Source organism: Macaca mulatta, chromosome 17 (genome assembly GCF_049350105.2).
Source record: "Macaca mulatta isolate MMU2019108-1 chromosome 17, T2T-MMU8v2.0, whole genome shotgun sequence".
In the NCBI taxonomy this organism is placed as follows: Eukaryota; Metazoa; Chordata; class Mammalia; order Primates; family Cercopithecidae; genus Macaca; species Macaca mulatta.
Genome location: NC_133422.1, coordinates 37,008,337 through 37,034,891, shown reverse-complemented (window position 1 = coordinate 37,034,891; position 26,555 = coordinate 37,008,337). Strand labels below are relative to the sequence as shown.

At 33.5% G+C, this 26,555-nt stretch overlaps 1 long non-coding RNA gene across 1 annotated transcript in view; it reads left to right on the top strand.

The window, feature by feature from the left end:
- Positions 1-20,640, top strand: part of LOC106994281 (uncharacterized) — a 146,336-nt gene extending 125,696 nt beyond the window's left edge. Inside the window, exon 4 of the long non-coding RNA XR_013407646.1 lies at positions 17,770-20,640. This is a non-coding gene — a long non-coding RNA (uncharacterized LOC106994281). The remainder of the gene's footprint in view (positions 1-17,769) is intronic.
- Positions 20,641-26,555: the final 5,915 nt, after the last annotated feature.

Genomic DNA, 26,555 nt, shown 5'->3' with positions numbered 1-26,555 from the left:
ATTGATAGCAACAATCTTTGGCAAAGCATTAATCAGAACAAGGTTAAACTTAAGAAAAAAATATTCATCTTGGTGTCAAACTCTACCACTACTAATTTTTCCTTTTTTGCTAGAAGAACTGATGACCTTGCACTTTATCTTATTTTGCTCCCCAGGAAATGAAGAAAAGCTGAAGCATAGAAATAATAGTTTTTGCAAAAAACCTGATTTCGTAGTCTTGTGAATACATTGGTGTTTTAAGTTTACAATTGAAATTAATTCTATTTCTGTTTACCCATGAAAGACAGGCTCAGATCTAATCTAACCACATAAAACATGAAATAGTTAAAATTACAATTTACAGGTTGCACTGCATTTAAAAGAAGAAAGGTGATAATTTTTTTTATGCAGTGTTTTAAAACTCAGAGATATATCTTATTAAGGACTATTAAACATAAAATCAATAATTATCATAAGCATGTTTACAATTGAAATAATTAAACTATTTTTTCCCTTAGAAAATGTATTTGGGAAAAACAACAAAATTAAAACTGCATTTGGTATTCTTTGCATTACTTATTTTCCCGTATAAAGCCTATCAGTTAAAATGATGAATTTTAACCTTTTCCATTTCTCCCAGAGAACACTTAATTCATATTCTTCAGGCTTTTTGAAACTGGTTTCTCATACTGATGAAGAAATTGTTGTTTTTATAATATTTACTAAGGCCCAGTTACTGAACTTTTCTCAAGGACATTCCATTTGCTTTTAATGTGTAAATTTCTTTTGGGGGAGGAAGCATAGAAAAAGCATTAAAATATGCAGCTAATTGTGTAGTTTAACGAATCTGAATTGTCATAATATATTGTATTAAATACAATGCATATGGTGAATAGGAAATTAAAAGGTCATGATATCTAAGAACAGTAAGATCAAGAACTGGAATACTAATGGACAAAAATGTTTTATATAAAATATTCTTTTGTTCTGAGTCCCAATTTTGTTTTTTCCAAACTGACTGTTCTTAAAACTGCTCAGTAAAGGCAGCACTATGATTCTTTTGTGTTTTCTAACTCCAAGAAGGTACAGGATTAGGCTATACATTAAAAATGTGCTATTTTCAGAAATAATTAGTGAAAATATAATGTTCTGAACATTAATTATCTGAAAATGTTCTCAATAAGCTATAATTTAAGAAGAATGACTTCTTGACTCTCTTTACAATGACAGACATTGAAACATATTGCTCAGAATATGTTGACTCATCTAATGGAAAGTACAACTGCAGATGGTTGTCCCAGAATAGTTACCTAAAAAAAGGTATATGTGGAACCGTGGTAGCTGGAGTTGGTCCTCATGACTTTTTGCAGTTTCTTCTTACCTAAGGAAGTTTTCACTCAGGAATAAAATGAAAAACATCACTTTCAAATATTTATTCCATGACCCTTCTGGTGTATGATTTGAACATTTCTAAAGTACATTTTAGGCCCAGTGTGGTGGGTAATCCCAGCACTTTTGGAGGCTGAGGCCAGCAGATCACTTGAGGTCAGGAGTTCAAGACCAACCTGGCCAACATAGTGAAACCCTGTCTCTACTGAAAATACAAAAATTCGTCTGGCTTACTGGCACAGGCCTGTACTCCCAGCTGGTTGGGAGGCTAAGGCACGAGAATTGGTTGAACCCAGGAGGGGAAGATTGCAGTGAGCTGAGATTGTACCACTGCACTTCAGCTGAGCGACAGAGTAAGACTCTGTCTCAGAAAACAAATGTAGTGCATTTTATGAAACAAAACCAAGCTACAAATTGTTAAATTGCATTACCTTTGACCTAAAACTGCCTCTGTATTTTGAATTTCCACACAGAAAACTGCAACCTAACTTAATATTAAAAAAAAAAAAAATACTGTAACCTAAGAGTAGATTCTTATATCAAACATCTGTGTCTCAGCCAATCAGAGCAACCAAGCTTTAGCCAATCACAGGTGGGCCACCTATCAGATCATGTTTATATAAGGCAAATGCTAAGCTATAACCCATCAAGCTCTTTATGTGTGTCAGTTTCTTTTTCTGGCTATAAATGCTGCCTGTCCACGTTCCTGAATGGAACTCTGTAAACCTCTCCTGGTTCAGAGTGCTGCCTGATTCATGAATAGTTTTTTGCAAAAATAGACTCTGTTAAATTTAACTTGTCTGAAGTTTTTACATACACACACACACACACACACACACACACACACACACACACACACACCTGGTCCATCTTTCTCAGCTTTTACTTCTGTTATGGTGACAGGAGAATAGGATTCAGATTTTCTAGAGTGAAGGGTGAAAAAGAATCAGGTGGTGAAATAAAGCAGTATTCATTAACATACAGCACTTACATGCATTTCTGATCCTGAACTAATTGGCATTTCTTAAATATGCCTTATGTTTTCAAGTATTTTCCTTTTTAATTAGAATGGCTTCAGCACCTCATCTCTACATATGAAAATTATATTAATCCTTTTATTTTAAAATTTCTTAAAGTCGTCTCTTAACATCCCTGTAAGTCCTACCTAAGTGAAAGTCCTGTCCTAATTGCTTATAATTGGATATGATTTCCCCTTTCTTGGACTGCATAACAATTTATTTATAATTTCTTATGACAAATATTTTGTTTTTCATTATCATTTTTATTTTATTATTATTTCACCTTGATCCATCATCACACTTTAAAGACCTAGAGGACAAAGACTTTTTTTAAAACTCTGCATACACCATTGTATCTAACAGAATTAGCTTCCCCTCAACAAAAACTGAATTAAATTGGTCTGCCAGATTTTGTGAGTAACTTTAACAGTATTATGTTCTCTCTGTCAAGATACTAGTTGAACATCTGAAATTCAGAAATATAATTTCCCAATTATCTTAGCATACAATAAATACAAGAGAAGAGCTATGTAATTGTGGCCTCTTGACTAACTTCAGCAGTCCAAATGCCACATATTACACTTATTACACTTATTACAGCTGAATTAAAATGAACTAGTGAGAAAATGTTTAATAATTGTGCACAACATTTAACCCTATACAAAAAAAGATAAAAATATACCATTCTTATTATTTATAAGTCATTATAAATGAATGACATTAAACATATATAAATATATCCAGGATACATGAAAAATAAATGGTAGAGTCACAGATTAAAAGTCATCTTCTAAAATCATGGCTAATATAACCCTTATTTTGCAAATGGAATGTCTTAGTATATTACTTCGTTGTCCTAAAACTATTGCTTAATTTTGAGGGACTTCATCTAAGCTTCTTAAAATATGACATGGTAATAATTAGCATAATTTGTATGAATAACAAATAACAATGATGATATTGCAGTTCTTCTAATGAAATAATTCGTTATTTAAGCTGTCGAAGCATTATTCATGACAGCTACCCTATCAACAGAGGAGTTAATTCAATGCACATGGAAGAACAGTTTAAATATTAAACAATCAATCAATCATTCTCTCATCCTAGTTAATGAACAAAGACTATTACTTCAGATTTTTGCCCTTTACTGAAAGTCTCAACATAATCAAATTGGAATTTTCTAGATAATATAGTGAGTTAACATTTATACTCCATATTCATATATGTTTACATAGATTAGAATTCCTTAGAAGTAATATATTTGCTAATAATCACTCAAATTGTTACGTGATCAAAGAATTTAGTTTGAATCCTTTGCATATATTTTATTAAAATGGAGGGTTTCTTTCAAAACTAACAGAGGTTGGTTACTAATTTGCACAAATATTGTATGCATGAGATTAATTTTGCTGTGTTTCACGGTATGCAAGACAAATTTTTATTACCACATGGCTATGGACTAATACTATGAAAAAGCCTGAATTATATATAGAACAATTCCAATTTTGTAACTGTAGGCTATAAAAGTGAAGTAACTTAACCATGATCCTTATTGGACTCTTGTAAATATATGAGTAGAGCATGTCTGTAGTTAAGGACATGTACTTCAATAAGGGCCAAAGGCTAAAACATATTTTAACAGAAAGAGATATTGTGCAGTTATGTCCCAGACCTCCTGACAATGTCCAAGAAATCAGCATATAAAAATGAACAGAGGCAAAGTATTAGACCTTTTGTTGATTGTTGATAGGCTGGAATTAGAAAATCTTATCATGGATAGCAGGCTTTTCCGAAGAAACCAACAATCACTCAAGCCTTACTCTGTTAAAAAGAGTTATGGTGAGGAAATGTTGGGGATTCTTTCTAAAAAATTACATCTTAGATTGCCTCTTACTGCTAGTTGGTGGTACAAATTAAGTGTGCAATAAATAATATATGTATATGTAATTAATATATAGAAATTATTTAGAATGAACTTTTGTGATAAAGTAATGCTTTAAAAATAAGAATCATTAAGAGTTCATCTCTAAAATTCTTACACTGAAAAGTTATTATGAATTAATTTGAAACAGCTTTATAAAAAGGTTGGTAAGAAAATACATACCAGAAGATTCAACCATTATTAGCCATTTAACTATTAACTGTTTGAGATCATTTATTTTTATGAGGTCTAGAAAATAGAGTTTGTGATTTACAAAAGAAAAAATGTTTACAAAATAATTTAAAACAAAAAGAGTACAACATAGTTTTTTAAAATTTTTTTCATTCTACTGAATTGATGGAATATATATCATTTAATATTAGCTAATCACATCACAATTTTGTCAGATATTTTCTCCTTCACAATCCTATATTGAGAACAATCCACAATGTAATATAAATATAATGTACATTTAAAAAATCAAAATTGAAATTCTGAAGATATATGCAGGATGTCTTGAAAGCAATGGAAGTGATATTAGAGAACTGCAGCTGTTGGAATTACAAATTATGTACATAATATAATACATGTCAGTATTAAAACAGCTAACCACTGATGAAAAAACTTACTAAGGATCTTGAAAATATTTATTTTTTTATTTTAAGCTAATTTTCCAAACAAACTTTATTGTGTCCTCTCCTTATATAAAATTTCAGTCTTTGCTTTAAGATGATTTACTTTGAGTGACTTTTTGTTTTTCCTGGAACTGATCATGGTAGATAATGAGAAGCTCCTTCATTAAAAGAAACTAGAAATGTAACCGTAACATGCAAAAAGGCAGACAAACAAACAAAAGTATGCAGAAATTGTTCAGAAAGACTTTTGAATGTGTAAAAATGAATTGGGTTTGAATTTCGGAAGATGAAATAGAAAAGCAACCAGCGCCTGTGAACACCAGAGATAAAGGTTCCTTCCCATGTGACTTCAGACAAGCTCTAAGCTTAGGGTCAATAAATCCAAAGAACAAAAGATGAGAAGAAGAGATTGTCTACGTAATTTATTACAGAACTTTAATTAAAACATCTCAGCCAGCTTGAGCTTTCCTCTTTTATCCCACTGCCCCACTAGGGTTGCAGCTGGATTTAAAACTAAGACCTGCTCTTTATTCATGGCAGATATGGTACACAGGTAGATGCAAATGTAGATGTCAAGGCCCCCCAAAAAGAAATCATAGCTTCTGAAGGGAACATTTAAAAAAATGGAAGACCATGACTTTTTCCTAGTAATGAAATTTTCTGAAGGACTGTAGTCAGAGTAAGTCCTCCTTCCTTTGGAAACTGTGCTATGTTTAGGCATTCTGCAGTGAAGCATCCTCTGACATGGCGCCTGTCATAGCCTTCCTTACTAAGCAAGAGACCTCCTGTGGAACAGACTCACAGAACAGAAAAGGAAGTCTATATCAATGCTTTATGTTAAACACTTGGTCTTTGCATGTAAAAATGAATGAAAAACCAATGATTACCATACTTATGTGGAATAAGAAAGACATGAATAAAGGACCACATTGATACCAAACAATTCAGGAAAAGACCATTAAAAATAAAAATACTAATAACACATGCCAAAGAAATTCCGAGGAGAAGTTGGGTAGTCAAAAATATACATTGAAAAATAGACTTAGCTATATGAAAGTAAACAGCGAAGAGAGCAAGTAAAATTGCACAATTTTTGGAATAGAAAAAATCCATGAATAAATCAAATAATATATTAGCGGGCTAAAAGCCATCTGCTTGTTAAAAAAAAAATAGATAATGTTTTTCTTCATGGTTACAAAGGGTTAAGAACTGTTCTATACACTTGATGTTATTCTTAACTTACCCAATTCTCATAATAAATCCAAACATTTGATTCTCCTATCATCTCATTTATAAATGAGGAAACTGACTCCGAGTGAATTTGAGTAACTTGCCTACGACAATATAGCTTGTTGGTAGGCAGCTACATTTTGAATGCTGGTGGTTCTGTGAATAAAACAGACACACCTATCAGTTAAGTTTCAATGATTTTGAAGGCAAAGTGAAAGGGGTACCCAAATGTTTACAGTAAAAACTATGAAGAGTTTAAAAATATAAAAGAAAAATAAGGTGAAAAGACTGATGAGTTATGTTAATTCAATTACAGCAAAAATACAAGAAAAATTTCCTGATTTTAAAAAATGTATCTTAAAATTGAAAGGATCCATTCAATGAAATCAGAAGAAATTTGATGACTTGCTCTTTAACATAACTAGGTCAAATCTTGGAACACAAAGGAGGGTGAAAATTCTAAATGTATCCAGAAGCAAAGCCAAGTTACGCATAATATAACAAAATAAGAATGACTGATTCAGTTTTGTATCAGCAGCAATTGCATCTGGAGGCAAAATGTTTTTGGACGTGCACAAATTTATAAAATATACTAATATGTTTAGCAACAAACACATATAATATTTTATGTTTGTGTTTTTCAAGGCTTTTTAAGAAAGGTCACAAAGTGTATCAAAATTTGGCATTCCTCAGGAAAATGAATATAAAACTGTGTTGAAACTTGTCCTGCCAAATGGGGAGAAATGAATGTATATCCTTCAGAGAAAAGTCTCTCAAAATAACTCTTCAATAGAAGAGGACATTAATTTAGGAATGCCTTTTAAAAAATTGAGTGTCACTTAACAATAACTGCAATATTAGAATTTGTGTTGGTGAAAACAAATGTCTCCATTTATGAAAATAATGAGCAGTGGATTTAGAATGAAAAGGGATACAAGATTCAAGAAATGCTATGAATTCTCTATGGTCTAGAAGAGGTAGAATAAGTTACATAAAAATTAAAAGATTAATCTGTGAGATATTCTCTGTAGTATGACCACAGTTTAATCACTTGGTTTTAACCCTATTTTTTTTTTCCTTTGGGAGTAATCACATCACTGGATGTACAATGACTCATATGAATGTAATGTTATAAATTATGTTTATGTGTTTTATAATTTTAAAATTGACCTGCGAAACATTAATAGCTTAGCTATAGCTACAGAGTTAAATGCAATATTTATAGACAATATAAACATAAATTATTTCATATAATTGTGCTTCTGTACAAACACAGTTTTCTATCACTATTTCAATTAAAGCAGGTGGGTGTTAGTTTAATTAAAGAAGTTATATGTCTTCTAAATGCTATTAGACTCCATAAATTTTGCTTATTTTGTATAAATATTTAGATAGAATTATGTAATAGATATCTATCAGGTCTATCCTTTCTGTTACACATTCTGTATATGACTATAATGTTCCTTTATTTTTCAACATCTTGATATAAAAGCATTTTGAAGAGCAGGGTCTGGGAAGAACTAAACTGGTAGGCAAATTAACTCTGGTGCATTTTTATTCTATTGTAATTGCTTTTTCTATAAATGAGAAACATGTTCTCCTTTTGCTTTCCATTTATTCTCCTTCCCTCTCTTCACCCTGTCTTTATATACTAAATTAGGCAAAAATGAAGAAGTGAAAGTCAAGTATAAGAAAAAAATTGGTAGAGAATACCATTGGTTTGTTTATTTTATTTGTTTACTATATTGCCAACTTCTCTTTAGTTAAATTAATTACCTTTCACTCTCCAAAATCAATGCTGATATTCAAGTTCAGGCAGTTCTAAATCTATTTCAGTTGCTAGCTGATAATCAGTATTTTGAAAAAGGTATATCTCTAGTTGAGGGATTGTATGTGAGAGTGGAAATGGTTAATGTTATTAAAATTAGATACAATGTTTTAAGCAATCCAGAAGAGATTAGGTGATATAAGAAAAAAATAAATCAAATTATTGTTATGGTACCTAACCTTACACCAATTTCAAGGCCAATCTAATACAAAATAATTTGAAAACAGTGACATCTTTTGGTTGTGTTTTATTTTTAATTCCATTTGTAAATATGCTGTCTGCTTAACTACCAAAAGATAGACTCTCTTTGGGTTTCATGACTTTAAAATCCTAGGACCTAAGTAGGATTGTCAGGAAACATAATTGTAGGAACAAACAATAAAATCCCCAACTTTAGCAGCTACAAATTGTCACATTAAGTATTCCAGAGCATCCCTCCCCTCTCAGTAAAAAATTGCAGTTGAGTTTAACATACTAAAACCCTTTGACTGCCAGAGGCATTGGAATTGCTTTACTGATAATACTTTCAGAAACCTCAGGGGGTTTAATACGGGTGAGCTCCCTGGTGGTTGATTAATACTTTGTCTCCTAAAATACTGCTAGGCTTATATGTTGTTTATACTAGCCATTCCACATATAACAATGCAGAATCAGCAGAGAAGTTTTGCTTTGAAGTTGTACTCCCACTTTACAGTAGTGGTTGTAACAGAGGTTCTTAAAATATCAGCAACAATCTACCAAAAGGAACTACTTCATTCACGAGTAAATGAGATTAACTTGGTTATCCAGTCCATAGCCAGATTTTGCTGTTTTGTTTCACTATTGTTTTCTTTGGGGTTGGGAGAGGGTAGAATATCCTCTAGCTTATGTGAGAGCCACCAACTAGAGAATAAACTGCACTACCAGCCATATAACCATTTGTATTAAGAATTATAATTCCCTTGTTGTGCTTTGAACACAAATTGTAATTGTAATATCACTTTAACAGACCTTTCAACTATGTCATGCTCCAGAAATGAAATGTAATAAATATGACTCTACAGTGGTATAAGTGTGTGGTATTTTATATCTCAATATAATGTAAAGAGAATATTCTGTAGGCATTTTATTATTCTTGCATCTAAGAAAATCAAGTTAAAAACCATGAATATACTATTCTTTCAAGGAGAAAAATTAAGCTGATTTTAAGCAAAGAGCTTTACATATACTGTACTATAATAAATTCCTCATTTGGTATACCAGTGCTATATGAAAAGCAAATGTTTGGGTTTGCCTTTTCACTGAATTTTAATTCATTTGTTCTGAGGCAAGGAAAGCTTGTGTGTAGTTTGGAAAAGATTTGATGCATTTGCTAAAGATGTGAAATTTCTATGCCATCATTACTTTTTGCTTTAACACCACTCTCCTTTTTATAACATTTGATTATCTTCACTCCTTGCCTGCGAAAATGGAGATCATTGGTTTCAGAAACATATACTCATACATTTTTATATTAGCTGATTAGTTGAATAGATCTTATAAATACTCTATGTGGACTATTTCACAAATAAGTTTAGAGGAGCAAAGAGGATAATTATTATTATATTTTTGTAGGAACAAAACTCTGCCTAAATTTACAGTATGAGAGATAGACTTTAGAGTATAATGATGTCTTAGAAGTTAATAGAAAAATGAGTAGAGAAACCATGACAATAACAAATCCCATTTATTAGCACCAGCTATGTTTCGAACACTTTGCTTACCTATTCCTTCATTCTGTAGTAACTCATTCAAACAGATATAAAAAACAAAAACACAACGAAACAAACCCCAGGGTCCCTATTATGGTGTAATCAGGACTAGCCATAAAAACAATCAATCACAACTGTTGAAGCAGCTACAAACACAAAACACAGTTGGTGCAGAGCCATAATTTGAACCCAAATCTTCTCATGCTAAATTCAACTTTAAAAACCATACCATACCTCAAAGCTCAGGAAAAAAACAAAAAGAGAGAGAGAGAGAAAAAAAAGAGAAAAAAAAAAAAAAACAAAAAAAGAGTGTACCATGCCAATGTTCCATATACTAATTTGATGAAAGTTTGTCAGGTCCCTGATATACTTCTTGCTTTCTTTTTTTGAAATGGAGTTTCACTCTTGTTGCCCAGGCTGGAGTGAAATGGCAAGATCTCAGCTCACTGCAGCCTCTGCCTCCCAGGTTCAGGCCATTCTCCTATCTCAGCCTCCAGTATAGCTGGGATTATAGGTACCCATCTCCTTGCCCAGCTAAGTTTTGTATTTTTAGTAGAGATGGGGTTTCACCATGTTGATCAGACTGATCTCAAACTCCTGACCTCAGTTGATCCACCTGCCTCGGCCTACCAAAGTGTTGGGTTTACAGGTGTGAGTCACTGCACACAGCCCCTGCTCTTTCTTATGTATCTTTTTTTTTTTTTTTTTTTAAGAAACAAGGTGTCACTTTGTCACCCAGGTTGGAGTGCAGTGTGGCACCATTATAGCTCACTGCAACCTCAAACTCCTCCTCGCTCAAGCAATCCTCCTCACTCAGTCTCCCTGGTAACCGGGACTATAGGTGCACACCATCACACCCAGTTAATTTTTTACAATTTTTGTAGAGACAGGGTCTTACAGTGTTGCCCAGGCTGTTCTTACTGCTGGCCTCAAGCAATTCTCCTGTCTCAGCCTCCCAAAGCACTGGGATTACAGATGTGAGCCACCTTGCCCAGCTCTTTCTTATATATCATTTTAAGAGATAAACAGGATTTCTTTCTTGTTTGCAGATAAACATTTTAGTGACATTTCTTTCACAGGCAAATGAGATTAACTCAAGAAAAATTCCATGGAATCTTCATCTCATGTTTGGTTTTTTAAAATGGAATTTTCCTTCTTGTAGCCTGCTGACGGGATAATTATGGAATAACGCTGAGTGACACAGTTATAGCTTCATGGTTTCTAAATATCACCTACAATGCCATGGCCATTGAGTCATGTTTTTACTTGTCTACAGTCCATCTTTTTTACGTGTCTTATAACAACTATTACAAATTTTTACTCTGTACAATATCTTCACTCAACTTGGTCCAGAGCAAATTAACAAAACATATTCAATGCTCAACCTTTTAACTTTCCGTAGTGCTCTGAGACCAAACTTATGTACATCTGAATTCTTTTTTACATTCCTCGTGCCTTGACCTCCCTCTTCTACTATTTTTTCTTTTGATTCACTTCACTTCCAGAATCTCTGAAAATAGTAACAAAAAAATTCCATTTCCTCAAATTAATTCACAGATCTACTGCCTTTGACTTCTACTCCAAAATTGCTGCTGAAGTAACTGATGCAAAAGCCTGTTTTAAGTTTTCATTTAATCTGACCTATTGTTAGCATTTGACATTGCTACTCACCCACTGTATTTATGACTTTCCTCTTTCCACCTCGTGAGTCTACTCTTTCATATTCTCTCATTAATATAACTACTCTTCTTAGGATTCCTAACAAATTTCTCTCATTCTTCACGGTTTATAAATTTTTGTTGCTCTCTGTTCATTCATTGGTCAATTTCTTGCACCAGATGTTTTTCCTGTATGGCTTCAGCTTTGGAATAATCAATTCTTATGATTTGCAGGCAATGATGATAGCCATATCTAAACTCTTTCTCTGTTCTGGGATACTTTACCTTTTGTGTATCTCATAGACAACATAAAATTGAGTTCTTTCAGTCTAAATTAATTACTTCTTAGCCTACTTCTAAATTTTGCTTCTTCTTCTGTACTTGCTGTCTTGCTCAGTGATATCATCATTTACTTAGTTTTACAAATAAATATTAGAGTAAACCTCAGCTGCTGTCTTTCCCTCCCACTACTCATTATACAATCAAATCCATCAATATGTTCTATTATTTTATCAATTAAATAGATTTTGGAATATAGCTTAAATTTATCATCTAGGTATTGACTTCAATTATTATTATTTATTTTTATTTTTTTGCAGACGGGGTTTCACTCTATTGCCCAGGCTGGAGTACAGTGGTGTGATCTTGGCTTACTGTGGCTTTAACCTCCTGGGCTCAAGCAGTTCTCCCATTTCAGCTTCTCTGGTAGCTGAAACTATAGGCACATGCCACCACACCTAGCTATGTTTTTATCTTTATTTTTATTTTTTTGTAGAGATAAGGTCTCACTATGTTGTCCCAGCTGGTTTCAAATTCCTGGACTCAAGTGATCCACCCACCTTGTCCTCCTAAAGTGCTGGGATTATCGTATTACCGAGAAGAGCCACCACATCCAGCTCCAATCCAGATTTTAGAACATGAAGTTAAGAAAAAAAAAAGAAAGAAAAGAAACATAATCATTGAGGAAAATACCATGGTGTATTTGTATTTGCCTTTTAAAGAGTAAACACAAGGTTAAATAAAAGTGTTTAATCACACAGCCACTCAATTTTATGATCCTGCTTTAAATTGTAAAGCCATGTAGTCCAAAAAAAAAAAAATGCTAAAACTCAATTCATTCATGTGTTTTTTTCATTACTTTTATTGTTTGTTTTTTTTTTTTCAGTTCAGATTTTCATGATGATGCACCAAATCTCTTAACTGTTCTTTCTGTCTTAGAAATGTTTCCTCTCTACTGTTATTGTCCTGCTTTTTGTTTTTTTTTTTTACTTTATTTAGGTTTAGTTTTCTAAAAGACAATTTTTAGATATGCTTTTTGAAGCAGAATTGCATATCAACTTCACTATATTGAAACTATTCACACGTGCAAAGAAAATTGACCTTTTAGACATGATGTGCTGGTAATTCAGTATTATAAGCCACTTTACCAAAACTAGTTTTTAGTTGACTTTTGAAAATTTAGTTTTTGTAATAATTTAGAGAGTCTATTTTCCATGTTTGTTAAATAGGTTTATTGTAAGGAAAAATTATCTGTCTCTTAAATTTTAGTTCTTTATATTTGTCCACCTTCCCTACATTCTTCCCATAGAGGTGTTTCATATTATGGAGGTAGGTATGGTTTATCTGACCCAGTGGCCTCTGCTGTGGTGACTGTATAATTCTTCGTGTGCGTGCGTGTGTGTGTGTGTGTGTGTGTGTGTGTTGTGACAGAGTCTCACTCTGTTGCCCAGGCTGGAGTGCAGTGTCATGATCTCGGCTCACTGCAACCTCTGCCTCCTGGGTTCAAGCAGTTCTCCTGCCTCAGCCTCCTGAGTAGGTGGGATTACAGGTGCATGCCACCACACTCGGCTGATTTTTGTATTTTTAGTAGAGATGGGGTTTCACCATGTTGGTCAGGCTGATCTCGAACTCCTGACCTTGTGATCCACCCGCCTCGGCCTCCCAAAGTGCTAGGATTACAGGTGTGAACCACCACGCCTGGCAACTGTATAACTCTTACCTGGCACCTTCCCACGTGTCCAGTGGTGCTCTACCTTAGCTGACACATGCACAGGTCTCAGAGTTTCTGCCATGTGCTCCACTTGAATCATGGATTGTCTGCTTGCATGGCAGCCTTAATTTTTCTCTTCTATTTAATTTTTAATTTTTGTGGGTATATAGTACATGTATGTATTTATGGGACATATGCGGTATTTTTGTACAGGCATGCAATGTGAAAGAAGCACATTATGAAGAATGGGGTATCTGTCGCCTCAAGCATTTATCCACTGAGTTGCAAACAATCCAATTACACTCTAAGTTATTTTAATATCTACAGTTATTATTTACTATAGTCACCCTGTTGCGCTATCAAATAGAAGATCTTATTCATTCTTTCTAACTATGATTTTGTACCTATTAACTATCTCCATCTCCCCTACACTCCAACTGCCCTTCCCAGCCTCTGGTAACCATCCTTCTACTCTCTACATCCATAAGTTCAATTGTGTTGATTTTTAGATCCCACAAATAAGTGAGAACATGCAATGTTTGTCTTTCTGTGTCTGGCATATTTTCACTTAACCTAATGATCTACATTTCCATCCATGTTGTTGTAAATGACTGGATCTCATTTTTTTTGTGTGGCTGAACAGCACTCGATTATGTAGTAGTACCACATTTTGTTTATCCATACATCTGTTGATGGGCAGTTAGGCTGCTTCTAAACCTTAGTTATTATAAACAGTGCCACAACAAATAGGAGGTGCAGATATCTCTTCGACATACTGATGTCCTTTCTTTGGGGTGTGTACCCCGCATTGGGATTGCTGGATACTATGGTAGCTCAGTTTTTAGAGGAATTTTCAAACTGTTCTTCATAGTGGTTGTACTAACTTACATTTCTACCAACAGTGTACAAGGGTTTCATTTTCTCCACATGCTGCCAGTGTTTATTATTGCCTATCTTTTGGATATAAGCCATTTTAACTGGGATGAGATGATATCTTATATTTTTGATTTGCATTTTCTCTCATGATCAATGACATTGAGTACCTATTCATTTCTATGCCATTTGTATGCCTTCTTTTGAGAAATGTCTATTCAAATATTTTGTCCATCTTTTGATCAGATTATTAGATTTTTTTCCTATGGAGTTGTTTGAGCTCCTTATACATTCTGGTAGTTAATCTCTTGTCAGATGGGCAGTTTGCAAATATTTTCTCCTATTCTGTGGGCTATCACTTCACTTTTTTGATTGTATCCTTTACTGTGCAGAAACTTTTTAACTTGATGAGATGCCATTTGTGCATTTTGCCTTCGTTGCCTGTGCTTGTGGGGTATTGCTCAAGAAATTTTTGCCCAGACAGTTGTGGAGAGTTTCATTTTGGTAGTTTTATTTTGGTAGTTTCATGGTTTGAGGTCTTAGATGTAAGTCTTTAATCTACTTTGATTTGATTTTTTTTTTTTTTTTGTATATGGCAAAAGATGGGGCTCTAGTTTCGTTGTTCTGCATGTGGATCTCCAGTTTTCTTAGCACCATTTATTGAAGAGGCTATCTTTTCCCCAGTGTGTGTTCTTGATACTTTCATTGAAAATGAATTCATAGTAGGTGTGTGGATTTGTTTCTGGGTTTTCTATTCTGTTGCATTGATCTATGTGTCTGTTTTTATGCCAGTACCATGTTCTTTTGGTTACTACAGCTCCATAGTATAATTTGAAGTCAGGTAGTATGATTCCTCTCATTTTGCTCATTTTGCTTAGGATAGCTTTGGCTATTCTCTGTCTTTTGTGGTTTCATATAAATTATATAATATTTTTATTTATGTGAAGAATGTCATTGGTATTTTAAAAGGGATTGCATTGAATCTGAAGATTGTTTTGGGTAGTATGAATATTTTAACAACGCTGATTCTTCCAATCCCTGAACATGGAATATTTTTTCATGTTTTTGGTGTCCTCTTCAATTCTTTTCATCAGTGTCTTACAGTTTTCATTATAGAGATCATTCACTTTTTGGGTTAATTCCTAGGTATTTTATGTGTGACTATTGTGAATGGGACTATTTTTTATTTCTTTTTGTACATCGTTCAGTGTTGGCATATAGAAATGCTACTGATTTATGTATGTTGATGTTACAGGCTACAGCTTTGCTGAATTTGTTCATCAATTCTAATAGTTTCTTGTGGAGTCTTTATGTTTTTCAAAATAGAGGATAATGTCATCTGGAAATAAGGATATTTTGACCTATTCCTTTCCAAGTTGGACACTCTTTATATCTTCCTCTTGTCTGATTGCTCTAGCTAGGATTTCCAGCACTATGTTGAATAACAGTGGTGACTGTGGGCATTCTTGTCTGTCCCAGCTTATAGAGGAAAGGCTTTCAGTTTTCCCTCATTTTAGTGTAATACTAGCTGTGTGAGTCTGTCATATACAGCTTTTATTATGTTGAGATATGTTTCTGCTATCACCAATATTTTTGGTTTTTGTCATGAAGGGTTGTTGAGTTTTATCAAATGCTTTTTTAGCATCAATTGACGTGATCGTATGTTTTTTACCCTTCATTCTGTTGATATGATATAACATATTGATTGATTTGTGTATGCTGAACCATGCTCATATCACAGGGATAAATCCCACTTAGCCATGACGAATGATCTTTCTAACATATAGTTTAATTCAGTTTGATAATATTTCATTGAGGATTTTTGCATTAATATTAATCAGAGATATTGGCATGTTGTTTTCTTTTTATGATGTGTCTTTGTCTGGTTTTGGTATCACAGTAATACTGGTCTTATAGAATGAGTGTGGAAGTATTTCCTCCTCCTCTATTTTTTGGAATAGTTTGAGTGGGATTGGTATTGGTTTTTCTTTAAATGTTTGGTAGAATTTAGCAGTGAAGCCATTAGGACCAAAGCTTTTATTTACTGGGAGACTTTATATTACAGCTTCAACCTTATTACTTGTTTTGGGTGGGTTCAGGTTTTGGATTTCTTCCTGTTTTAAACTTGGTAAGTTGTATGTATCTAGAAATTTGTCCATTTCTTCTAGACGTTTTACTTATTGGTACTATAGTTGCTCATAGCAGTCACTAATGATTCTTGGAATTTCTGCAGTGTCAGTTGTAATGTCTCCTTTTTATTTCTGATTTTATTTACTTGGATTTTCTCTCTTTTTTCTTAGATTAGCTAAAGATTTCTCAGTTTTGTTAAAATTTTCAAAAAAACAATTTTTATTGATTTTTAGTATTTTTTTAATTTCAATTTTGTTTATATCTTCTCTGAACTTTATTATTTCTTTTCTTCTACTAATTTTGGGTTTGGTTTGCTTTTGTAGTTCTTAAGATGCATTGTTAGATTGTTTATTTGAAATTTTTCCCCTTTTTTGATGCAGGCACTTATAGCTATAAACTTCCCTCTTAGTATTGCTTTTCTTGTATCTCATAGACTTTGATAGGTTGTATTTCTATTTTAATTTGTTTTGGGGAATTTTTCAATTTTTTTCTTAATTTCCTTATTGACCTATTGTTCATTAAGAAGCATATTGTTTAATTTCCATGTAATTGTATAGTTATCAAAATTCTTCATGTTATTAATTTCTAGTTTTATTCCATTGTGGTCAGAGCGGATTCTTGATATTATTCATTTGAATGTTTTATGTTTTCTGGCCTAATACATGATCTGTCCTTGAGAATGATACATGTGCTGAGGAAAAGAATGTGTATTTTTCAGCTCTTGGATGAAATGATCTGTAAATATCTATTAGATACATTTAATCTACAGTGCAGATTAAGTCAGACGTTTCTTTATTGATTTTGTGTCTGGAAAATCCATCCAATGCTGAAAGTTGGGTGTTGAAGTTTTCAGATATTATTATATTGGGGCCTATTTGTATTTTTAACTATGATAATACTTTCTTGATATGTCTTGTTGCTCCAGTGTTGGGTGCATATATATTGAAAATTGTTATATCATTTGCTGAATTGACCCCTTATAATTATATAGTGACCTTCTTTGTCTCTTCTTATAGTTTTTGTTTTCAAATCTAATTTGTCTGATATAAGTATAGTGACTTCTGTTCTTTTTTGTTTTCCATTGGAATGGAATCTCTTTTTCCATCCCTGTATTTCAGTCTATGTGTGTTTTTATAGGTAAAGTGTGTTTCTTGTGGACAACAGATGAATGGTCTTGTTTTTTCATCCATTTAACCAGTCTATGTCTTTTGATTAGAGAGTTTAGTCTATTTACATTCAATGTTATCATTGATCATTGATAAGTAAGGACGTACTCCTTCCATTTTGTTATTTGTTTTCTGGTTGTTTTGTGGTCTTCTCTTCCTTCTTTATTTCATTCATGTCTTCCACTAGTGAAGATGATTTTTCTCTGCTTCTTGTTTCTCAGTTTTCTCTATGGAGCACCAGAAGGTTCCACACTGCCAGAAGGTTCTATCCACTGCACCTAAGAACAGAGGCAATCGGCGAGTGCAAACAGGACTCTGACTATCCCTGATGTATGTAGCACTGTACTGTGATGGGGCCGGTTTCTGGTGTGGAGTAGGGGAATAACATAGAAAGTGATCTCCACCTAGAGTCCTGATATTAGTGGTACACAGTAACTCCTGCGTTTAGCACACTCCTCCCTTAGGTGATACTGGATCCTAAAGAGGTATGATGAACACATCCAGAGCACCTAACTCTTTTGCTGTTCTCTCTACTATTCTTTATCTACCCCCCTACCCCCACCACCATGGCACTTCATGGCAGAAACTCTCCATTATTCTTGATGCAATCCTCCAGTACAGGAAGGACTAGCTTTTCTATTCTCTACTTCTTGTGTGATCAAATTCTCTCTTTTCCCCGAATTTATCACACATTTTTCTAGTTTAAGTCTTGGTTTGATAAAAAGAATAATGAAATTTAGCTTATACACTTTTCTTAAGTTTTATTTTATTTTGTTTTGTTTTTTGAGGCAGGAACTCTGCAGCCCAGGCTGGAATGCAGTGGTGTCATCACGGCTCACTGTGGCTTCAGTTTCCAAGGCTGAAGTGATCCTCCTGCTTCAGCCTCCCAAGTAGCTCTGACTACAGGAAAGTGCCACCACACTTGGCTAATTTTTTGTAGAGATAGAGGTCTCACTATGTTGCCTAGGCTAGCCTCAAACTTCTAGACTCAAGCGCAGGAAAGTGCCACCACGCTTGGCTAATTTTTTGTAGAGATGGAGGTCTCACTATGTTGCCTAGGCTATTCTCAAATTCTGGGATCAAGCGACTCTCCTGCTTCAGCCCCCCAAAATGCAGGGATTACAGGTATGAGACACTGTATCTGACTTTATTTGCTTTTTTATTGGACAAGATAATCACTGTCTCGTCCTTGAAATAAAAATAATTTACTGCTTGACTTTGAAGGTGAAAATGAAAAGTGAAAGTCTGCAAAAGGACAAATTAAAACATGAAATTAATATTTTCAACTTATTTTTCTTATAATAGTTTCTGAATAAAAGTTGACCATTCTTTTGTATCCACTTGCTAAAGCAGAGCTTGGAAAACAATAGCTGTTTTTGTAAATAGCATTTTATAGTAACATAGCCACATTCCTTTGTTTACGTACTGTCTATGAGTAGTTTACACTTCAATGGTAAGTAGCTGTGACTGAGAGCTACGTTCTACAAAACTTAAGGTGCTTAATATTTTACCCTTCACAGGAAAAGCTTGCTGGTACCTGATACCATGCTAGAGGCTAAAATTTGAAGTATTTTATAGCTTAACTCCAGACTTTTAATCCAGAGCCATCTCTTGTCCAATTCCTACTAATTCTTTTTATAAGTATAAATAAGAGTTTTCTTTTTTATTCCACAGGATGCTTCTTTATACCATCATAATAGTTAATTTTATTTCTCTTTTTGCTGAAAACATCCTTAAGTCTCTTACCTGCTTATACTTTGCAGTCTATTCATATATCGTTAACCTCTGTGAAATCTTCTCAGAGACCTCCAGGTCTAGTGAGTTGTTCATTCTTCTATGCTTTCTTTTAACCTCAGGACATCATTGAAGATTTATTTTAATATTTCACTATTTCATAATAATGTATCTCTCTATATATACTATGACCCCCTGGAAAATAGAGAGTGGGTCTAACATATCTTACCGATTCCTGGTAGACCTTGATATTTGGAGCAAAAACTAAATTCTATTAAATTAATTAAGTTAGCAATAATGATAAACTTTATATAAATCATTTTTTTTCATAAAAACAGACATTATATTTATTTGCTCCACACTGTTTTAATAAACAAATTCATTCAACATATATGTATAAAATGTTCAGCATATGTCAGGCTGGAGATCTAATGGAAATTGATTTTTCTTTAAATGTAGTCCCTACCCTTCAATAACATTATTCTATAATATTATTTTTATGTTTTGAACTTCACAGCAAATTATTGTGGAAATTTACAAATTGTTTCATTTGTATGACTGTTCAGTTTATCTGTTTATCTATCTATGAATAATATGTAAAAATTATCAGAGCATATCCTATACAAAAGTTTATTTTCCTATGGTTCTTATATTAATTATGATCAACACTATAATTCACAAATGTTTAATTTAAGTAAAAATATCTTGACACTTTGAGCTCTCATCTATTCTGCTGCTAACATTTCCTAAAAGCTTTCGGAATTATCTGTATCCATTCAGGTAGTTATGGATATGTAGAATTACCAGGAATATGTAGAATAGATGTTATTCTACATATCCACATTCCTGAATTGTTCTGAAAGTAAAACACATTTTGGATTGAATTGTGTTTTCCCAAAATTCATATATTGAATTCCTTGCCCACCGTGTGACAATATTTGCAGATTAGACCTTTAAAGAGGTAATTAAAATTAAATCAAATCATAAAGACAGTGCTCTAATTCAATATGGCTGAAGTTCTTTTTAGAAGAGGAAGAGATACCGAGGATGCCTGCACACAGAATAAAAGATATTACGACGGCAAGCTAAGGATAGAGGCTGCCCCAGAAACCAACACTGCTGGGACTTTACTCTTGGACTTCCAGCCTCCAAAACTGTAAGAAAATAAATTTCTGATGCTTAAGCCACCCAGTCTCTTATGACACTCCTAGTAGGCTAATACGGATCCACAAGTCAAAGATGTTATTGCAAACATAAGTCCAATTACCTTTCTAGAGGTATATAATTCAGTCTCCAACCCTCATTTATCTATGGTAGAACTTTTTCTGATGATTTAGTATTATTTGCAATAAAATAAATATATTAAATCATATGTTTAAATGAATGCTTTCTATATAAAATATTTAATTTCACTAATATCTACTTATACCTCAATCTTCACATTAATAGTCATATGTTCTAGGCTTACATATGTAGGGGTGGAAGATCTTTTTCTATCTCATGAAGGTATGGAACAAATGAACAATGGACAGATTAAAGGAAAAAAGGTGTACAAGTTTATTAATGTGCAAGTACACGAGAGCCACGTGAAAGATTAAACTCAGGTCCAGATGGCTGGAGTTTAAAATAGCACCGTGAGCTACAGAAAGAAACAGGGACCTCTGATGGATAGGTAGGGAGGTGGAGATGCTAACATGGGAAAGCGAAGGGAGAGAAATGTCATAGAAAATAAAAGTTTTCTTATTATACAGATAAAGGCTCTCAGGTAGCAGACCTTAGAAGAATAGTTGAAAAAAATAAGTGAAAAGTCTACCTGGGCATGGTAACGTGGGCATGGAGACTTTTAGTCTTCTCTCCTGCAACAGGAATTAATCTTGTCTGGTAAATGTAGATCAGGGAGAGGGTCAAAGATGACCCTTATTCTGGAGGAATTTCCCTTAATCAGATAAGAGAATTTTAGAGAATACCACACGGGGTACTTCAGGAATGAAAGAGATTCCAGAGAGGGGAAGGGTCAGAGACAACTTGAAGCTGCTCTTTTAGTTCAAAGTTGCCATACTTTTGGGTATCTTTTTTATGAGCCCCAACAAATACAGTATAGTGTGTACCAACATCATCATCTTCTCACTGGGATGACTTTACAATTCAATGACAATTCATTAATGAGAGAGGGTAAAAAGTAAAAACAGATTTAAAAAGAGAGCTTTGTTATGCTTTATGTTATCTTATTTATTTATTCATCTACCTATCTTTTATTTATTTATTTTTATAGAGACAGGGTCCCACTGTGTTGCCTAGGCTAGTCTCAAACTCAGGGACTAAAGTGATCCTCCCTCCTCGGCCTCCCAAAGTGCTGGAATTACAGGAGTCAGCCACTATACCCTGCCATAATTTATGTTTTCTTCTCCAATCACATTGTTTTTTAATAGCTATATTAATTAACATTTATGATTTAATTTCTTATTTCCATATGCACGAAGTTGTTTTCTTTTTTTTATTTTACCTTAAATTCTGAAAATTAATTTTATTGTTAAACATAAACATACAGAAAAGTCAGAAAAAATAGCAAACCTGTATTTTAATTTTGCAGAATAATTTTAAGAATAATTTTAATTTGAACAATGTGTAACCAGTGTCCAGTCAAGAAAAAGAAAACTAGAAGCACAGAGGAAGCCACCTATATGACTCTTTCTGACCACACATCTCAACCTTCTCTCTGAACAATCACGATCCTGATTTTTGGGAAATTTCTTTTCCTATTTTCTTTACAGTTTTACCACCTATGTGTTATTCCAAAACAATACAGGTCCTTTTGTCTTTTCTTTTCTTTTTTTTTTTTCTTTTTTATTTATTTATTTATTTATTTATTTATTATTATTATTGTACTTTAATTTCTAGGGTACATGTGCATAACGTGCAGGTTTGTTACATATGTATACTTGTGCCATGTTGGTGTGCTGCACCCATCAACTCGTCAGCACCCATCAACTCGTCATTTACATCAGGTATAACTCCCAATGCAATCCCTCACCCCTCCCCCCTCCCCATGATAGGCCCCAGTGTGTGATGTTCCCCTTCCCGAGTCCAAGTGATCTCATGGTTCAGTTCCCACCTATGAGTGAGAACATGCGGTGTTTGGTTTTCTGTTCTTGTGATAGTTTGCTAAGAATGATGGTTTCCAGCTGCATCCATGTCCCTACAAAGGACACAAACTCAGCCTTTTTTATGGCTGCATAGTATTCCATGGTGTATATGTGCCACATTTTCTTAATCCAGTCTGTCACTGATGGACATTTGGGTTGATTCCAAGTCTTTGCTATTGTGAACAGTGCTGCAATAAACATACGTGTGCATGTGTCTTTATAGCAGCATGATTTAGAATCCTTTGGGTATATACCCAGTAATGGGATGGCTGGGTCATATGGTACATCTAGTTCTAGATCCTTGAGGAATCGCCATACTGTTTTCCATAATGGTTGAACTAGTTTACAATCCCACCAACAGTGTAAAAGTGTTCCTTTTTCTCCACATCCTCTCCAGCACCTGTTGTTTCCTGACTTTTGAATGATTGCCATTCTAACTGGTGTGAGATGGTATCTCATTGTGGTTTTGATTTGCATTTCTCTGATGGCCAGTGATGATGAGCATTTTTTCATGTGTCTGTTGGCTGTATGAATGTCTTCTTTTAAGAACTGTCTGTTCATATCCTTTGCCCACTTTTTGATGGGGTTGTTTGTTTTTTTCTTGTAAATTTGTTTGAGTTCTTTGTAGTTTCTGGGTATTAGCCCTTTGTCAGATGAGCAGATTGCAAAAATTTTCTCCCATTCTGTAGGTTGCCTGTTCACTCTGATGGTAGTTTCTTTTGCTGTGCAGAAGCTCTTTAGTTTAATGAGATCCCATTTGTCAATTTTGGCTTTTGCTGCCGTTGCTTTTGGTGTTTTAGACATGAAGTCTTACGAAGTTATTTTCTTAAGGTACTTTGTTGATTAATACATGTCTGTCTTTAGTATATTGCAAGGCAAGATTTATCCTTTCCCCAAATCTCATGATTAAACACATTTCCACTTTATTTTGACAAAATATTTAAAACAATTAAGAATTAACTTTGATGAAATGTAAAGCTTTAATTGGTACCATACAAATAGCCAATAGGCATATGAAAAAATGCTCAACATTACCAACCATTAGGAAAATCCAAATCACAATCACAATGAGATATCACCTCACCACAATTAGAGTGACTATTATTCAAAAGCCAAAAAATTAACAATTGCTTATAAAGATCCAGACAAAGGGGAACTCTTGTTCTCTGTTGGTGGGCATTAGTACAGCTATTATGTAAAACAGTATGGAGCTTCCTCAAAAAAATAAAAAGTAGAACTGCCATATGATCCAGCAATCCCACTACTGAGCAGTTATCTAATGGAAATAAAATCAGTATGTTGAAGAGATAATTGTGCTTCTAAGATTATTGTAGCATTATACACACAATAACCAAGATGAGTACCCAACTCAAATGTCCATCAGTGGAAGCATGGATAAAGAAAATGTGATATATATATATAATGGAATACTATTCAGATATTACAAACAATGAAATCCTGTCATTTGAAGCAATACAAATGGAACTGGAGAGCATTATGCTAAGTAAAATAAGCCAGCCACAGAAAGACAAATACCACATATCTGATTCATTTGCAGAATCTAAAATAGTTGATATAGGAGTAGAGTAGTATAGTGGTTACCAGAGGCTGGGGAAGGCAGGGGAAAAGCAAAAGATGGGCAGAGACTGTTCAATGGATACAAAATTACAACTATATAGGAGGAATACATTCTGGTGTGCTATTACAAAGTAGAGTAATGATAGCTAACAATATTCTATATTTTAAAATAACTGGAGAAGATTCTGAATTTTCTCACCACCAAGAAATAAGCGTTTGAGGTGATAGATAAGCTATATATCTTGATTTGATCTTTATGCAAGCTATACACATATGGAAGCATCACTCTTTACCTCATAAGCATGTAGAATTATCATGCATCAATTAAAAATAAAACTTAAAACATTAAATAACTAAATTGGTAGGTCTCATTTTCATATTTTTTTCCTTAGCACATGATTTTTCATAAAATACATAGTAACTTTTTTTTAAAAAAAGCCAAGTGAAGAAAACAACAATAAAGACAGTTTGAAAAATTAATCTCCACTGTAACAACATAAACCAAATAATATTGGAAGCACACATTTTACCACTTTAAGCATAGTTTTGTTGTAAATAAATTGAATTTTTGATAATCGGGCCATTGTTTTACAGAAGTGTTTTTGTTTCTTGTTTTTGTTCTCCCTCAATGTAGTTATTGAGTGTCTATCTGCCAACATTGTACCCAGTATGGGAGATTTAAAGATAAAATGATAGCCTAGAGAGATGCACTAAATAGAGTTGTAAACATTGATAGAGTAATAGACACCCAGATCACGACAGTCTCCTCAGAAACATGTGGACTTGCTAATATGCTTTAATGAGCTATTGAGTTTTAGCACTACAAAGCACTAGGAGTTTCAAATCTTCCTTATGGCTGTGTTATATAAATCTACCACTGATCTTTTTATAAACCCCACTTAATGTTAATTACTAGAACTGGGTCACCGACAAGTGAAATATTAAATTATACTCTGATGACAACTCACTGCAAAGTAATTCTGGTACTCTTAACTTTAATTTTTAGAATATAAGTAGTATTCTAAAAGAATATAAGTAGTATTCTAAAAGATAGTACTTTGTAAGGATCGAAGTATGAATATTATTATCCCTGTATGTCAGTAAGGTAGTATACTTATAAAAGTATATACTTATAAAAGTATATATATATAAAAGTATATACTTATAAAAGTATACTACCTTACTGACATACAGGGATAATAACATTCATTAAAATTTATTCAATGCTTGCTATGTGGGTTATATACCATAACTCATTAAATTCTCAACCCTATGAGGAATGCAAAAAATTTAATCCTGTTTAATGGACATTAGTTTGCCTGAAGATCTTTAGCTGGTAAATAACAGAACAGGCACTTTGGCCAGGCCCCTGCTACTGATACCTTTTCTACAAATATCAATAGTTTCTGTATTATAACGAGGAGCACCTATAGCATACATTTTGTAAAACAAGCTAATTTAGCAGTTTTCACTGGCATACTAAGTACTAGTGTTGCAAAGAGAAATAAGATGTAACCTCTAATTGAAAAAGAGCTACATTGTAATTGGAGAGATAAGATACACAATTTTGTTTCGTATAAAAAATGCATTGGTGGCTTTAAGAATATATTGGGCAAATCCACCTGGGTGATGATGGTGAAGGTTGTTAGGTAAATTTTAAGAAGGAAAAAATTATGAACTGAATTTAAAAATATTGGTAAATGACCCTTGCAACAAGGCTTGTATATATAAAGTATAGACATCCATGAATGAACAGGAATATGAGCCATTTTAAACACTAAATTGCAGAAACAGTAGTTAAACCTTCACTAAGTAAAAGTTTTTAATATTAGCAACAACTGAACAAAGCAGATTGTGTACTAGCAGGCAGAAGGACAGGGATATATAATAGATATCGGACATCAGACCATACAAATATTAAGGGTCAGCCAAAACGAACTGAGGTTTGCAATCCTGCATAAAAAGAAGCCAAGCTACTAATTTGATGAAAAATAGCCTACTTAACTTTGGCCTTGCTCGTTTATGCTTGGGTCCAATGACTCTGCTAGTCATGTAGAGTATGATTGAGGGAACAAGCATAACACTTGTTTTGTGTTACCTTTCCATGTTTCAAAAATTACATTTTAACACATTTAAAATTCTACATTTTACATTTTATTTTCTTGTGTGCAACAACACATGTTTATAAAAATGTGTAAGATTATTCTACAGTTGGTGGGCATATAAATGAGCAAATCCAAGTATTTGACCGTAAACAACGTTGGGGGTGAAAGCATGCTTAGCACAAGACACAGATTTACACACAATAGCTACGAATGGCTGTATGACTTCAAATCAAGAATATTGGCATGTATATGAAATATGAAGTAAGAATTTTTATTGCTCTACCAATTTCATCTTCATAGTATCACTACACCATTTTTTAATCCATCAAAAGAAATTTTATTTTATTTTATTTTATTTATTTATTTATTTATTATTATTATGCTTTAAGTTCTAGGGTACATGTGCATAACGTGCAGGTTTGTTACATATGTATACTTGTGCCATGT